The 16,902-nt window shown below is 46.4% G+C and overlaps 1 protein-coding gene and 1 long non-coding RNA gene across 9 annotated transcripts in view; one reads left to right on the top strand and one right to left on the bottom strand.

Annotated features, from left to right (window-relative positions):
- BRD3 (bromodomain containing 3) overlaps nt 1–11,679 on the bottom strand; it is a 39,051-nt gene extending 27,372 nt beyond the window's left edge. For 2 of the 8 annotated variants that reach the window (XM_088065705.1, XM_088065707.1), the window contains exons 1-2: nt 11,625–11,645; nt 11,074–11,210 (exon numbers count right to left, since the gene is read on the bottom strand). The gene's annotated coding sequence lies outside the window, so the exon portion shown is untranslated. Of the gene's footprint in view, nt 1–8,467; nt 8,579–10,947; nt 11,039–11,073; nt 11,211–11,240; nt 11,569–11,624 lie in introns of those variants that run through there. The other 6 variants (XM_088065704.1, XM_088065703.1, XM_088065702.1 and 3 more) reach the window with 5 other exon arrangements.
- A 256-nt stretch (nt 11,680–11,935) lies between these two features.
- On the top strand, nt 11,936–13,220 carry LOC148182662 (uncharacterized). The gene is made up of 3 exons (XR_015774389.1): nt 11,936–12,307; nt 12,388–12,444; nt 12,565–13,220. It is a non-coding gene; the product is annotated as an uncharacterized LOC148182662 (long non-coding RNA).
- The last annotated feature ends 3,682 nt before the right edge of the window (nt 13,221–16,902 follow it).

Below are 16,902 nucleotides of genomic sequence, written 5' to 3'. Positions count from 1 at the left end.
TGCTGAATAGTCTTAACCTGATACTCAGTGGCTTCAGCAGAAGTCAGCCTGGGGCTGCTTCTGCTTGTATTCCTTCAGGACACAAAGCTGGTGGATAGAAACAGATATAAATACTACTGAGCAGATAAACTGCAAGAGGAAACAGGCAGCTAACCGACACCCTGTGGGAGAAAGCAAAACATAGAGAAAGTCAGGAAAAGAAAGGAGGGATGACTAAAGTGAGGAGACAGAAGTGAAAGCTCCCTGTTTCATGCAGTTTGAAAATGTGATTGACCCCAGGCTGCTGTTAAATCACACCAAGACTGTTTTTCTGAACTGTAGGTTAAAGCATCATAATCCACCTCCTCCAAGGCTCTGCCTCCTGATTTCCCTTATTTTCCCTATTCCTTTACAGCCTCCCTTCTCCAAAGCACAACTTGACACTCCTGACTATTTATCCTGTGACTCCAGCAAACAGTTTTGCCAATTTCAGGTCAACACACTGTATTTCAGTTAAATTATTAAAAAAAACCCAATAACAAACTAACTGAAATAAGAACAAAAAACAACACACACACTCTAGCCCTGTCCCAAGTTTCAGCTGATGCATGCACAGCAGCAGCATTGAGGTACACCCAGTAAAGCAGAATGTGACAACACCCACAGAGGGTCCAGCACTCCTAATGGGATTACTGTACATCTACACCCTCGTTTTCTGGTTTTTAAAAGATGTGATCTGCACAGTTAAACATTTGAGTCCTGAAAAAATCAGCCCTTCCTCTTTTTAATCAGCATATGGTGTTCTGTGTACTTTTACAGCATAAGGAAAACCCTCAAACTCAAGCCATTTAATTCAGCATAGAGTGAATAAATGACACAGAGCCTTTCCACAACACGTTTTGTCATGATTGTTTCTTTTTCTGCACTTTGATTTCCAAAAAGAGAGATTATTGGACAGAGAGCTTTTTCAAGAAAAGTCTAAAAGAAGGAAAAGAAAAAGCCACAAGAGCTCAACTGCTTCCCTGCTGGGCAGAGCATCTCTGAGCTTCTGCTATACCTGCACAGAATTACAAAACCTCCTGCTACAAGGCAGCCTGCTGACAGTTCTGACACCCCAGGCTGCAGGCTGGTTATTCCCCACTTGGAAAATGGGGATATCAGTATTTCCACTGCCATCTGCAATTAAAGTCATTAGCCTTTTCCCACACATTTATAGATTAACTTCCTCTCAGTGTTGTGGTTGCACCAAATTTTAAAGAAAGGGAAAAAAAAAGAAGCAACAGCACAAAGCAACCTGTATTTACAGGGTGTTCAAATACCATCTCTGGGGTTTCTGGAAACAACTTCTTGGCTAAGTACAACACTCCTTGTCTCTGGAAGAAAGTGCAAAGCTAAAGTCATCTGCTGTATCCCTTTTCCCACACTGCATCTTTAAAACATTTCTAAAAGATAAACCACAACACCCAAAAGGTCCTTAGTGATACCTGTTGGAGGCGGGTTAGATACAGTCAAATTCCACTTTCATCTGAGTTTAAGAGGCTACAGAAACAGGAAGATCAGCTCCTCTTTCTGAAACTAAGTACAGAAAGTACACTGAGCAAAGTATAAAATACAGCCCTTGCAAATAGCACTTAATTCCTCTGTATTACCTATTTAAAGGGTTGTTTCCTGCTCTGTGGAGCTAAGAACCTACACTGCAATTCTCCCTCACACCACCAGTTCTGCAAGGCCATATATCAGCATTATTAATACGATTTACAAGTGCTACAGATGTTCTCCTTAGGGGCAGCTCCATGCAAACATTGACAGACTTCTAATAAACAGACACAGATCCATCTGTTGACTTGTTTGAAGCATTTCACTGTACAGAGCAGAACCAAAGTGATTAATTAGAGAAAACATCTTCACCAACAACATCCCTTGTATACTTCTTGTGCTCCAACACTTTCTCCTACTTAATTTTTAAAGTTGTTTTTATATATGTAAATAATTAGTTATGTCTTGGTTTGAAGAGAGAGGTGTCTGCTAAGGAATGCAGGACCCTCCCTTGAAATGGAAAAAATGTAAACCCAACCCCATCTCTGAATTATTACAATTTTGAAATCAAGGGGCTCTCAAGCAAAGAGATGGGAATAGGAGTAACAGTTCTTTACAAGGAAAATTAAGATAAAAATGCAGTAGTACAAAACAATCCACTGACAGAGTCAGAATACAACCTGACACCCTGTTGGGCAGGGTGCTGGTAGCAGTCTGATTAAATGGTGGCTGTAGCCCTCCTGGAGTGACAGCAGTGGTTCTGCTAAAGCAGTGATCCTGTAGAAGGGTGTAGTTTTCCACTGGAGGTCCGGTCTCTCCTCTGGGAATCCAGTGGGGAAAGGCTGCCTAGAGTGTTCTGAGTCTCAGATTGTATCCAGGTAGGAATGCTCAGCTCCTCCCTCTGGGTGGAGCATCTCACAATGGGATGATGTCATTTTATCAGTCCTGCAGTGAGACTCAATGGCCCAACAGAAGACTTCCCCCTGAAGGGAGGATGGGTGGTGGAAGAGATAAAGAACACTGCCCCAGCTGTTTTCAACAGCTGGCAATAGAACACATCCTTTTGGTTATATCTTGCATTGCAACCTAAGACAAGTTACTATTTTGGGAAAGAACAGATTCATTTCAGGACAAAAAGCATTACAAGCATAGTAAAAATGGATGAGCTGCCACTGGTTTAAATCACATCCTGGGTTTTCAACTATAGCACTGCACCTTTCCTATGCAAAGTCCACCTAAAATCAATACAAGACAGTCAAGTCAGCTTAAGGGGATGAAGGATGAAATGAAAGGGATTGAATTACCATGAGATAAATATACTGCTTGTTAACTCAGCCACAGTAAGGTTAGACTTGGTAATGGGGCAGGGTAAGAGCCCCCACACACCAAGGGAATTATTGCAGCTCTGCAGGGAGAGCAACCACTTGTTACACCAGTCACCCTCATTTAAGACCACCACTCATCCCCTGTGCACACTCCCACCAGCTTGGCTTTATCTGTTTCCAAAGCAATTGAAGTGCCCTGTGTTTGAACAAGCACATTGTCCCGGAATAACTCCGTGTGTTAACTCAAAGTAAACACAGCCACACAAGTACAAAAGGCTCTATGGGGTCTACTACTTCCGATGAAGTGATTTTGCTAAGCTTGGGTAGATCCATAAACTTGCTCAGCTATGCAAGGAAGTTCCAGGTCAGCTGAGGTGTGAATTAACTGTGGTAGTTAAGCTGCTGTCGCTCCCTTAGAGAGCATCAAAGCAGTTTCTGAGTTTGTGCGTTTGAATTAAATCCCCAAAGGGTTTGCAAGGAAGGGAAAAATGTCAATCTTAAAGCCTAGTACCCCTCCCTATGCAGGAAACAGATGCAGGAAAAGGGGGGAAGAAGGCACTCCCTCTACTGCCTCAGACCCCCAGGGAACAGTGCTGAGGGCAGATGGACAGGACAGGTTCCTGCACAGCCTCCCCAGCACAGCTCCTGCTGAGAGCACCCATGGCTTAGCGCACATGAGCCCTAAGCCGCTCAGAGCTCCTGCATATGGATGAAGCTCAAGTCCAAGGAAATATGACCATGACAGGGTGGACAAGTATCCCAATTGATTCCCATGTGGCTTGTTCTTGCCCAGGATAGGAATACACTTTCAGCACACTGGCTGATCCATAATACTCCCGCTCAGGCAAGCGCTTACTCCAGGGGAAACCCAGGAGAACATTCCCTCTCTCTTCACTGAAGAGCTGCACTTCTACATTATTTCACAGACCCTGAGCAGGACTGCAGCAGCAACAGAAAAGCTGCAAAAAGCAATGCTTTCCAGGAAGGAACAGCACTCTCCACTAAACTCAGACAATTCTTACACATACATGCTCAGTTTATCACTTTCACTGCAGCTCAGAGCACAACACAGTTCCCAAACCAGCCTTGGTAAGCAAAAAGGCAGCTACATCCTACAGCCCCTCCCAGCAAAAAGCTCTGGACTGCAAACTCTGCACTTGCTTATAGCCAAACCAATGGACCAGGGCAGTTTTAGAAAACAGATTTATCTCAGCATGGCCATATCGATGGGTTTTGAGCAAGAGAGATCCCCAACCAGGCACCCTCTGTGATGTTACACAAGGGTAAGCTGAGCAGTTGAAAAGACAAACTACCAGAAGAGAAATGTGCATTTTCTTCAATACAAGTAGGGTTTGGTTACAACACGGGAGTCAGTCACAATGAAGAACATCTCAGCCTGTACATCTGTGCCAGTGCATGCTCTGCATGGATGTCAGTGCAGGTGCATCAGGAATGTTCTCCAAATGTAAACTTAAGAGTGGAACAGCAATCCTCTCCTGTCCCCGTTTCTCATTTTTTAAATGAAAGGCAGGAGCAAACAGGATCATTCCCAAAGCAGATCAGTATCAATCACATCCAAGTCTAAATCTCAAAGTTTGACACTAAATGGGGATCAGTGCAGACAAAAATTTGTTTGTGCACAGAAATTTCACCTCAAATTGTCTTTGCTACACCTGTTGCAATGCTGGTGGAGAAGAGAAAGCCCTGCTTCCGGGAAAGAAAAATTCCTCTGACCAGGCTATCCATGCTACTGAAACAATTCCAACTATGGCAACATCTGCTGAAAAGAGACCAAGGCCTGGAAAGGTGCTTAAGGAACCCAAAATAGAGGTGAGTATCTTATCAAGAGGAAGGGTAAAGGACTACTAGAAAACACAACACATTACAGAGAATTTCTGTGCTGCTCTCCAGAAGAATTTACATCCTTCCAACACTGGCTTTAGCAACGACTGGATTAAATAGTGTGCCACAGGAAGTTTTTCACCTTCAACAAGCACTAATGATTGATAAAACAACCCTGATGTTGCAGTAAGAGCCTGTGGAATGAAAAGCTGGAGATGCACAGATCCTTCCAAGATGTCCTGACAGCTCACTGATCAGCACAGCACACAATGGGTCTCTCCCAACTCCCAGAACTCCACTGCTTCCAACAGGGTTCTGAGCTATTACTAAAGAATTATGTGACAAACTGTAATAAAACAAAACCAAACCAAACAAAACCAACACCACGTACAACAAAACAAAACATATGGCTCATAGTAATGATTGGGAAACCCACTGGGGATTAATGAATTTTGCAAATTAGCAGAGAAGGAGCAACCAGGATTAAAGAGAAACAATCAACAACACTGAGATGCAAAACACTCTTTGTTCATTTATTTAGCAAAGTGTAGGTCTGCCTGTGCTGAAAGCACCTGATAGCTTACCAAAGTAGACAGAGTAATATATTTTGTAAAAGTAATTAAGCCTTTGAAATATGAGACCTCAGTACATCACTCAGCTGCTGCCGAGGACAGGGATTTGACTCCCGAGTTGTTTGTGCTGTCAACAAGAGCGATCAGGCTCCCAGATTACTCCTGGGAGGAGTGAGATTCTAGGAGTGCAGCAGGGCTCGGCTGGAAACTCACACCCCACTGCACAAGTGCCTCCCCTCGAAGGGAAATGGTAAATATTAAACAGCATCATTCAGAACATGCACCAAGTAAAAGATGTGCCTGGGAAAAGCCCAGGAAGCCCCAGCCCAGTGCATGCACTGCCTTCAGCCTCACAGGGAGAGACCCTCAGGTCAGGCAGGCTGGACCCCTGGCCTGCAAGTGAGGTTTAGGGATACCAAGAATCCCCATTAGACTTGCTCCATCTTAAGAGATGAGTTTTAAACACACAGTTCTTAACTCAGCAAAGAGGCTTTTTGCAAGATTATTAAGAACTGTGATTTAAGTCATTGTACACAGCAGTGCAAGCATTGTACACAAGATGCTGACTAATAACAAAATCAGCCCCCTTTAAAGACAGGGCAAGGCCACCCAGCACGCTTACTGAGCTGGAAATCAAGACTTCAACATGCTTTTCCTCTAAATACTTTTTAAATGACAAGAGCTAAAGTTTTTGTAAGCACTTTGGTGCTTAAACAACACCAGTTTTATTTCCAGGAGCCTAGTTTTTATTTGAAGATAACAAACACTCCAGAGTCAGCTTTGAAATCAACCCTCAGACACTTCACATTGCACGTGCATTCTTCCTTAATTTAAACTCTGCGTGCATAGGTCACTACAACTAAAAAGCCTTTCACTGCAACAGCTACTGTCTCAGCACCAAAGAGACAATATTGCAATCAAGCTTATGCTGAACATTGTATAAGACTGTTACCCCCTGCCCAACCCTTTTATTAAGCATTGTCTCAAAACACAAAATAAGCATGAGTGATTATTTGTATCCAGTATATACTAAAGAGAAAGACATACACAATCTTAGCATTTCTTCTTTCCAAAAAGGAAGGCTTTGAAGTCTGGAGTAACTCTGTTTCAGCAGGAGCCTTCCAGGGAATTATTAAAGACTCCCCAAACTTCTGTGCTAAAAAAAAAATGAGACACCAGCAGTCTGCCAGTGCTGTGATCTGCAGATCAGGAGGCAGGACCTGCATTCACAGAACACTCAAGCAGTTAGGGAGTTGTAAGCAATACAGATCATGGCTTTTTCTGCTTGTAAAGCAACCAAACTGCTTTGGGGACTTCTTGTTTGTTTTGATCGATGCATATTTATTCTGCACTTGTCACCCAGATCCTGCAGCACATATGGTAGTCACCAAGTCCCCTCTAATACCTTGGCTTAGCACTGTGTGAATTAAAGACAACAGCTTCAGCTTTAAAACTAAACTTCCAGTTTCATGTAGACACACACCCCCCAGCACACTCACACTGTACACATTAAAAATATTAACAAGCATATTAAAAACGTGCTTTTCTATTCCCAACAAGGAACAGCAGGTGTGCTTTGCTAATTATGTCAGCTTCTAACCTGCTATTATTTACCAGCCAACCCCAAAACCTACATATAGAAGTTTGAAGTATTAGTGAAGCCATCATATTTGCTCACCCAAACAAGTTTATTTCAGCAAGTTTTGGCTCCTGAAGAAATCAACAGAAAGGAACATCCACACTCCGGGGCTCTCACAGAACATTTATCCCAAACCTGACAGAACGCATCCTCCACGTTGTCAAAAGCCAATTGTGGAGGAAAACACGTTCTGAATTAACACCCTGCGAGACCCAACCACGTAAAGACGCACACAGACCCACGACCTGAACACTACAGCTTTGTTTGAAAGTGAAACCAAGCAGGCTACAAATAATGCTCTATCCCCAGCACCCAGGGAGGTGCCAAACCCAAACAAGAAGTATAAACGGAGGAGAAGCACGGGAGTTTTGAAGTTTTACATTTTATTATCGGCAGCATTATTTATAGAGTGACACGTCTATATATAAATCTGCGATCTGTGTTTCTTTTTACACCTAGAAAGCATATCAAGTTTAGGCAGCGAACCCTTGGGTTTCCATTTATTTGCAAAAGTTTGGTAAACACCGGATATTTACACGACCGGAGCAGCTGGGTATACACACACACACATACACAAATAAATGCATGCGGACGCGGACAACACGCGAAACGCACACTTTCCAGCCCTTCATCCGCTGCCTGCTCAGACCTTTTCCCAACTCCCGAGCCAGCGGCGGGGCCGGGGAAATGGCCGGAGCAGGCGGGCGCTGGCCCAGGGCTGGGGCCGCCGCCGGGCTCCGCTCCGCGCCCCGCTCCGCACCCGAGCACGGCCGCGACAAACGCGGGGCCGAGCACCCGCGCACCGCCGGCACCGGGGGCTGGAGCCTGCTTAATCCCCCCCATTCCTCCGAGCTATTTTTTAAATTTTCTTTTTTCCTCTTCCCTCCCTCTTTTTTTTCCTCCCTCCCCTCTTTCTTTTTTTCCTTGTTTTCAAAGGCGCCTGCAGCCCTCCTTTTCCTCGCCCCTAATTTTCCCCTTCAAAAGATGGCGGGCAGAGAGAGCGAGCGAGGGAAAGCGAGAGCGAGAGGGGGAAGAAAAAACAAAACAAAACAAAACCAAACAAAAAAAAAAAAAAAGGAAAAAAAAGAAAAAAAAAAGAAAAAAAAAAAGAGAAGAGAAAGCAAGCAAGCCCGTCCTGCGTTGGGGCGCGGGGCTCGGCGGGGCCGCAGCTGCGCCCGGCCGGGGCGTCTTCGGGCGCTCGGCGAGAAGGGGAGGGGAGGGGGAGCAGAAGATGGAGAAGAAGCGGCAGAAGAAGAAAAGGGTGGGCAGGAGCGGCGGGGCCGGGAGGAAATCAATGGCCAGGCTGCAGCCAGCCCCGCCGCGCTTTGTTACAATTGTGGCGGCGCACAAAGGCTGCGGGGCCGCGGGGAGCGACGCGGGGCTCTCGCAACAAGAAGGAGCAGAAGAAGAGAGGAGGGGGGAAAAAAAAATATATCAGCATTGGCCTTTCCCAAGTGGGTTTTGCTTTCCTCCCCCTTCTTTACCGGCCCCCCCTCCCTCCAGAAACCATGGCCCAGTGCTAGCAACGCACACCCAAGCATCTAACAAATAAAGGGAAAGATTAAATAGATTACTTTGCCCCGGCAGCTCCAGCAACGTTTGCCTTACAGTCCCTCCAGTTGCTCTTCTTTTTATCCTCGGCAAGGCAGTATAATAGATGCGCTACAGCGCCCGAGCGCTCATGCGCCGGGGCGCAAGGCCATGTGGGCACCGTAGTCCCGGGCAGGGCCGGGGGAGAAGCGGCGGCCGCAGCCCGCACTACAAGTCCCAGAAGCCGGCGGGTCCCTCCCCGGCCCCCCGCGCCCTCCCCGGAGCGGCGGGCAGGGGACGGGAACGGCAGGGGTGATGCCCCGGTCAGCGGGCGGCGGGGCCGCCCAACGCGGTGTCCCCAGCGGGGGAAGCGGCCGGCGGGGCTCGGGGCGGGGGAGCAGCGACACGGAGCCGTGAGGAGGTGGCGGCGGGCGGGTGTCCCCCGGGCAGACATGGCCGGGGAAAATCCCGGCTTCCCCCCTCCGCCCGCGTCGCGCCTGCCGAGGTGCGAGCAGAGCCTGAAAAGTGCAGCTGGAAACACGCGTGGGATCCACGCGTGCTACGGGAGGCCGAGCTGGAAATCACAACTGCTGTCGCCCCCCTTTTTTTGTGTGTGTGTGTGTTGTTTTGGTTTTGTTTTTTTTTTTTAATCGCGGTTTGCATTGGGTAATGCGCTCTCGCGTTTATTACGCAACAACTAATACGAGCCGCAATAAAAATAGCCCGCCGCCGATGCACGCTGGAGTAGTGAGCGGCCAAAAAAAAAAAATCCATCGAGAAAGCCTACAGCTCGATGTAGTTTGCACTGGTTGGTGCATTTCATAACATTGTCAACTGAAAAAAACAGAAATTAATCTAATGTATACAATAAAAACAATGTGAATTTTACCAGCACACCACCATAAAAGCATCAACAAACATCAGCGCTGTTAAAAACACTTCCAAGTAACAGACCCACACAGCCCATGTCCTAAAGCAAATCCGCAACTGCAAACACAAGTTGAAACAAAAAATTGTTATAAGCCAAAATAGGATTGAATTGCTGCAGAAAAAAAAATAAATAAGAGAACTATTGGAAAATAAATGATGGGAACATTTGAGTGCCAAGATGGAATAAGGCACAGCGAGGGGATTTCTCTGTGGACACGTGTGCCAGCAGAGGCTGCCACGCTGCTGGTTCAGAGAGCCACATGGTGATGCCAATTAATAAGTCAGTTTATTGTAACCATAAGGTGAAGGCAGTTTTACTAAAAGACCTTATTTCCAGAAGATTAGCTTTAGAGAAACACAACCAATGGGACTGAAATTTCTCCAGAGGTATGATATAATCACAAAGATTGTACAGGCTTAAGAGAATTCCATTTAGCCGTGCTTTCAGATGCCTCAGGATGGAACAAAAATTGTACACTTGCCTTCGCCAAGCTCCCCCCAAAAAAGGGCTTTTTGGCACTCAATTCCAAGGCTTGTGCAAGTTCAGGAACCAGAAACTCTACCACTCTTGGATACATTTACTAAGGCAGCATTTGGTGTATCTGCATTGACACACAAACCCCACTCTAGGTCAGTGTGTGAGACTTGGCCTTCCCTCCTGCCAGCCGACCCTATTGACCATCAGGTACCCCAAAGTCACCTTCCCACCCTCCATGCCCAGAGCACATGGTCTCTGCAGGAGCACAAAGCATGCAAGCAGTAAGAAAAAGGTAAATTCTGGGTCTGCTTTAGGAGAACCACCACACTTCATGAGCGGGTGTTCACAAACCTGATTGCCAAAACCAGAGGAAATCACTCTGAAACAGCACTTGAGCTCTGGCCTGGCCACAAATGTCCTGAACACCAGACACCTGGGACTAGGGGAAAGGACTGGATTTTGAGCACTTTTTACCATTGTTCTGCTCTAAACCCATTTGCAAGGCAATCTAAATGACCACAAGTGTATCAAAGCATTTGAGAGCTGACGGGAACCAGGGCAGTTCTTCTGACTGCACTGTCCTGCTTCAGGATGTACCTAATCCACATGGATAACCAGAGCAGGAATTCCTGAATGCCATAATATACACAGACACCAAATCACAAGCATGACCAAAGAGCCCCTAAATGAAAACTGCTGCAGCTCAAGGCATGGGGGCTGGGAAAAGTTGGCAGCTGAAGCTTTCCAAGGGAGGGAACAGGGAGAAGTGGGCTGAGTATTCATTATGAACACTTGGAAAAATGGACTCCATGCACACTAAAGACTCCTTTTCAGCTAAATCATAATCTGAAAGCTCAGGTTTTAAAAATATTTATACTTAAGTTAAAGACAAACTCCTGCAACAAAAGAAGTGTTAGCTGCAATGTAATGCTGTTAGCAGAGCCACAAGGAACTGAACAGGGGTCTCCTATTGCAAAGTGTTCAGCAACAGACACAGAGCACAACAGCACAGCAGAGAGAAATCAGGGAATGCAGGCAGAAAGGCAAAGACAAGAGAATCCAGAGAACAGAAACTCTGTGAAAGCAAAAAATTCTCCCAGCTAGAAGAGCACTCACCTCACAGTGAACATGCATAAGTTCCATGCTGGAGTTTGAGCCTCACTGCAAATCCACTGTCAGGAACACAATGATGGAAGGTGCATCAAAACTGCAACCCAAAAGGAGCCTCCAATTACACCTTACCGTGCCTTATCTCACCCAGGGTGGGTGTAAGAGAGTTTCATCCCAAATTGTCATGTTCATTATGCAGCAGGCTGAGCAGGCAAAACAATTCACATGGGAAACTGTCCCCAGAGATGTCACCACGATCAGCTTTCAACCTGGAACACAGCAGTCATTCACACACCTACCTGTAGGTCTGCACACTTGTGCTTGAAGAACCCTGCTGCATCCTCCAAGGGATTAGGAAAGCAAACATATTTTGGGATCCCTAAAGCCTTCTTTATGCAAGGCAATGAGTTTAGATAATGGTTTAGCCAAACAGGCACAGGCTGACTCAGTTTGAATAACCCCCTTAGGAGGTACAGTGAAATCAAATCAGAACAATTTAAGATCAAGTTACCAAAGCCAAAGTAAAAGCACTCCAACCGAGGAAAAGAGAGTCATAATCCTTAAATTAAATTCTGAACTGATTTTGTCACACACTTTCATGCACAAGATAGAACAGGCTGTCTCTTTTGAGGCACCTTAGCACTGGCTTTTCCACAGAACACAAACCCACAGCAGCTCTTTACCTCCTCCTATTCCCCAAGCCCAGAGGAACATCTGAGATTCACCTAAAGCTTCTCAATTGGCCTCTGTGGTCTTTAATGCTGCACCTCCAGTTACCCAATTAGTGCCTTGTTAACAAACACCTGCCATGTATTTATTGCTGGCTGTTGTAGTACTTTTAACCTGTAATGCCCAGTGGTACCTACATCCTTCTCAGAAGCTTTGTGCACAGGCTTCAACAAGAAAAGTGTTATTTGTGCAAAACCAGAGTGGTTTTCAGGGCTGTTAAACTCCAGCACTTTTTGCCTCTCTGCTCATGGAGTGTTGGGTGTTTTGAAACCGAGAGGGGATGGAAGGAGAAAAGGAGATACTTGGTGGGACAGATGAGTTTTGGGAGGATGGGCCACACTCAGTACCTTATGTGACTGCACCCAACAATATATGGCAGGAATCAGGGAATGCTGAGAATACCAGTTTTTCTGATCTTTGCAATAGATACTTCCTGCAAGCTTCTGATTTTCACTTTGCCTGTTCTACCATCAAAACCTCAGTTCCCCACTGCAAGGGGAGGAGGTTATATGACTCAGATCACTCTGGTGTCAGGCAGAAGGGTGTTGAACACAAGGGGATAAATGCTCTTATTACAACAGAGAGTCATCTTTTCCAATGATCATCTTCAGTGTAGTGGCAGGATTTCCTCGATTGAGTAAGTGTTATTCAGTAAGTTAAGGATGACAGGATTAGGGCAGAGGTTTGAAACAATAATTGCAGTTTGTTCTTCTGTAGTACCTTTCATCTGTGGAATTCACAACAATGCAATAATCCTCCTAACAGCTTTTGTAGGTAAGGAAATATTATGACTCCTGTTTTTTAGCTGAGGAAGCTGAGAGGGAATATGATGATGCAGAGAATCATGGGCAGAGGCAGAATTGGGACTCATCTCTTCTGACTCATTCTTTGTAGTTCTGAGAGCCTGGACACACCAGTTGGTGAGGCCACCCTGGCTCCTCACTCCCAGGAATGTCAGTGCCTGCAGGGATTTTGGATCTTCAGTGTTCTCTGTTCATCTGGAGAAGGGTGAGCAGAGCCCCCAGAATGGGAAGCCAGGAGCCAGGATGCCTATAAGCCCCAAAAGGGCTGCCCACACTGTGCTACTTGAAGAGAAAACAGGAAAGAATTGAGCAACCCAAACCTAAAGGATTCTAAATGTTCATCTGCAAAGAGGAGTTTTGATTGTCATCTGAATGAGGGTCTGGAGTCAGCCAATATCCAGTAGTGGGTTCAGAGTAGATTGAAATAAAGTTCTTCCAGATTGGAAGTTCTCAAGCCAGTGAAGCAGAGATGAAAATCTTCTGTCTGACTATGATGTGTCTTACCAGGAGGGAGCAAAAAGCTTTATCTGGAGGAGCTGGAGATTGGGATACAGTGGGCTAAGATTTATATGTAAGGAAAGGGGCAAAGGCCTAAACTGTTGTGAGAGAGAAGAAAAAGAAATGACCACAGAATTTGGGAACTGAAAAGAAACTGCTCAACCAACATGGTTACATATCTTTGGCCATAGTTAAAAATGTTCCTTTGGAAATTACATCTGAATGGTTTTGTTGGACATTCAGTGTGATGTGGAGACCCAGCACCTGCTGTGAACACAGTGGTTTGCACAGGTAAGCAAGGCTGTGAATGGTGTGTGCTACTGAGCTGGCAGCTGAAACCAACAGACACTGGAACATGCCAGACTTCAGCTGGCCAAAGCCCTAAAGGATTCCTCTTTGTTTCCTTCCTTTTCCTCCTGTCCCCTCACAAAGACTGGAAAGAATGGCACAGAGATCCTCTAATCAAACAGTAACACCTTCAAACATCTTGATCTGTAAATGACAATGAGTAATAAATAGATTTCACTAAAACTATTTCAGGGGTGTGAGTGAATGTATTGATTTGTCCGCTCTCTGTGGCTGGAGCCAAAGAACAAAGCTCCTGATTCACAGAAGTGCTGAGAACCTGCTGCTCTAGTTGAAGTGGCTGGGAGAGGCAGGCTGTCATCACGTCTGGCAGCCAGAGCGTGTGTGACTCAGGCTGGGGCTCTCAAATCAGCAGCCTCTATGCGTTAACTTGGCTGGGGCTGGCATTGGGGGGAATTTGTGCTGAATGATGCCTTAGAGTACATTTCAGGACTCCAACCTTGTGGGAAGTCCAACTTGCTCTTCAAAATCATGTTTCTTACCAGGTCTTTACTAACAAGGGTTTGATACATGCAGTGTTCAATGATCTTACATTGAAATAAGTTCTTCAACTTCTAGAGGCTCCTGATGCCTGGACTAAGTGTTCGTACACATCCCTCCCAGGGCAGGATGATTCCAATCCCACCTGCCCTCCACTGGGCTTTAAGATTTCTGAGCTTTAAATGAACAAATGTTGGCAATGATGCAAGCAAGGCTCAGAGAGTAGTGGGGGAGGTAGAAATATCATCCTGGAAAAGGTTCAGTGTTTGTTTTTAATTCCTGGAAGAAACATATGAATGTGATGTAGCTGGGATTTAGGAAAAAGAACCCAACAGAGCAGCATGTTAGGAACCACCCAGAAACAGCTCTGTGTCAGGGATCAGCTGCTCTTTAGAAGTCTGAAGGGTGCAGCAGGTCTCTCCTGAGTTCTTCCTCCCTGTTTCTGGAGCAGTGTAACATGCACCGAGTCTGTTCTGCACTTCCTCTGTCTGCTGAGGGGCCCAAGCAAATAAAAATGCGAGCTGAGATTGCTAATTGTGCCAAAACATAAACATGGGCTCACACAGCTTGTAAGCTCCCTGTCTGATTACTCACCACTACAAACGTAAGCACAAGCTGGTTTGCAGCAGGCAGGTCTAAAGAACAGGTCCAGGCTGTAGTGAAGTTCCTGGGAGCTTTTCCACAAACGATAACGTCCTTTGGATCAGCTCTGCAGCACTGGGTTAGCTCTGCTCTCAGTGCAACCTGGAACAAAATCACACACGTTGGTCACAGCAGGAGCCTCAGCCCCAGCTCCTGACACCCTGAAAGGCACCCAAAGGGACCCCAGTAGCACTGGGAGCAGCCACTTCCTTCCAATCTGGGCCATTTTCCTTTCCCTTTCATCACCAGGGAAAGCTGCTCTCCCACAAACACCTCAGACAGGTGTCTTTTCCAGTGCACTTGGCACATCCCCAAATTCAGGCTGTTTGGAAGCAAAGGGAATGAAAGATTTGGTGAGGGAGAAGCCTGCCAAGCTCCATGCTTTCCCAGAGTCTGGATAGATGTCACATCCTGCTGATCCCAGCTGTGGAAGCCTGGCTGGGGGAGCAAGAAAGACCCTCACAGATAATTCATAACCGTCAAGTGAAATTTAATCCAAATTTTTGTCTGTGGAGAGCCCAGGAGGGGATGTTCTGCAGTCCCAAAGAAATGCTCCTGCTCATGCTGCTTCTGAAAGCTCCAAGCTATCAAAAACCCAGCCTGGCATGGAATCAGGAACTTGGCCAAATGGAGTTTATCATACTTTAAACAAGTTTAAAAAATTACCCAGGACCCTTAGAGGCTAAGGGGTCGTTTAGGATTACACTTAATTTGTAGTAAAGACTACAGTTTTCAGGTTCCAGAAAGGTATTATTCAGAGTAGATAAGGATTTTTATACAGGCACATATAAGTATTTTCCACACATATATAAATATATTTATGTGTTTTCTACATATATTGAAAAATATCAGGCAAAAATTCCCAAAGCAGACACTGAGAGGCAAAGTACGAACTTATCTCCAACATGAAAGAAACAAAAAACACCCTGCCACGAGAAAGTTCTATAAATAGCGTTACACTGCTGATTTGTGTTCTCCCATTTTATTTTATATTCACTGTTTAAAAGACTGAAAACATTAAGCCAAAACCATCTGGAAGAATCAGCACCAGGGATTTAACTGGATTTGTTTCCTAATATTGTTCTGGTGAGTGTGCAGCTCTTCTAACTGTGTTTTACCTCCCTGTTTTTAGAGGGCAGGGCTAATTCTCCAGATTTTTGCAGAGCTCCAGGCTGGAGAAGAAGGGCCTTGGCTTCACTACACCACAGGTTTTTTTCATCTTTTCCTTTCTCAACTGCCATTAGAATTTTTGGAAGTGAAATATGTTCCTGTGTTAAAGGGCCAGTAAATGACACACGTCTCCTTTTCTTCCCTCTTAACTGAAAGCAGACTGCAACGTGTGGGCTCAGAAATAACCCACTGCTCTCCAGAAAAGCGCTTAAACACGTGTTTAACTGTAACTGGGCTGTTTGGCCTTAATGAATTCAACACTCTTGAGTCAGGGTTTTTTTGTGTGACAATACGCCGAGAAAACCACCTTGCCTCAGATATCCTCTCACCCAGGCAAGGATTATGGTGTTCAATGGTTCAAACATCAGCATTAGAGAGTCACAGAGCCACTTAATTTGATAAAGACCTCTGGGATCATCGAGTCCAACCTTGAATTAATCATCACTTTGTCAATTAAATCATGGCACTGAGTGCCACATCCAGTCACTCTTGGAACACCCCCGGGGATGGGGACTCCACCACCTCCGTGGGCAGCTCCAGTGTTTAATGTTTCCCCCTAACCCAACATTTAACACCACTTTCCATATAGAAATCCCCCCTGATGTCCAGCCTGAACCTCCCCTGGCGCAGCTTGAGGATGACTCTTTATGCCCTGTCACTACCTGCCCAGGCAAAAAGCCTGACCCCCCACCTTACAAACATTATTATGGATATTATAGACGTTATTATAGACATTATAGACACGATTACAGACATTCCTGCCGTGCGAATTGGCCTGCCCTTCTCACAGCCGCTTTTATCAGTGTGCATCCAACGTGGCCAGCTGCGGACGCACCCCAACGACACCCAACCCCCTCCAGCCGGGCTCAACGGCCCCGAGCCACGGCAGCAGCGCCCTGGCCACCCCATCCCGGTCGGTACAAGCCCGCTTCCCACACGGGAACGCCACACCGCCATGGATGCGGCCCGCACCCCGCGGCCCGCACGGGCAGGGCGCTCCCCGCAGCGAGCGGGGAACGGCAGCGGGCGCTGGCAGGGAAGGAGGGAAAGGAGGAAAAAGAGGGAAGGGAGGATAAAGAAGGAGGGGAGGGAAGGGGCGGGCACGACGCCACGGGGATGGGCTCCGCCCGTGCGCGCACTCGCGCCGCTCTTTTGGCTCTCGGGCCGCGCCGTAGCGCCCCCGGGAGAGAGCGGCATTGTGCGGCCTCCGGCCCGCTCCGCGCAAGCGCCGGCCCGCATTCCCCGCCTGGCGGACCCGGACCCGCCGCCGCCG

Source organism: Pseudopodoces humilis, chromosome 22 (genome assembly GCF_049639895.1).
Source record: "Pseudopodoces humilis isolate 2021_Gansu_Grassland_sample_001 chromosome 22, ASM4963989v1, whole genome shotgun sequence".
Classification (NCBI taxonomy): domain Eukaryota; kingdom Metazoa; phylum Chordata; class Aves; order Passeriformes; family Paridae; genus Pseudopodoces; species Pseudopodoces humilis.
Note: the sequence above shows the minus strand (reverse complement) of the source record. Positions and strands in the feature narration are given on the sequence as shown.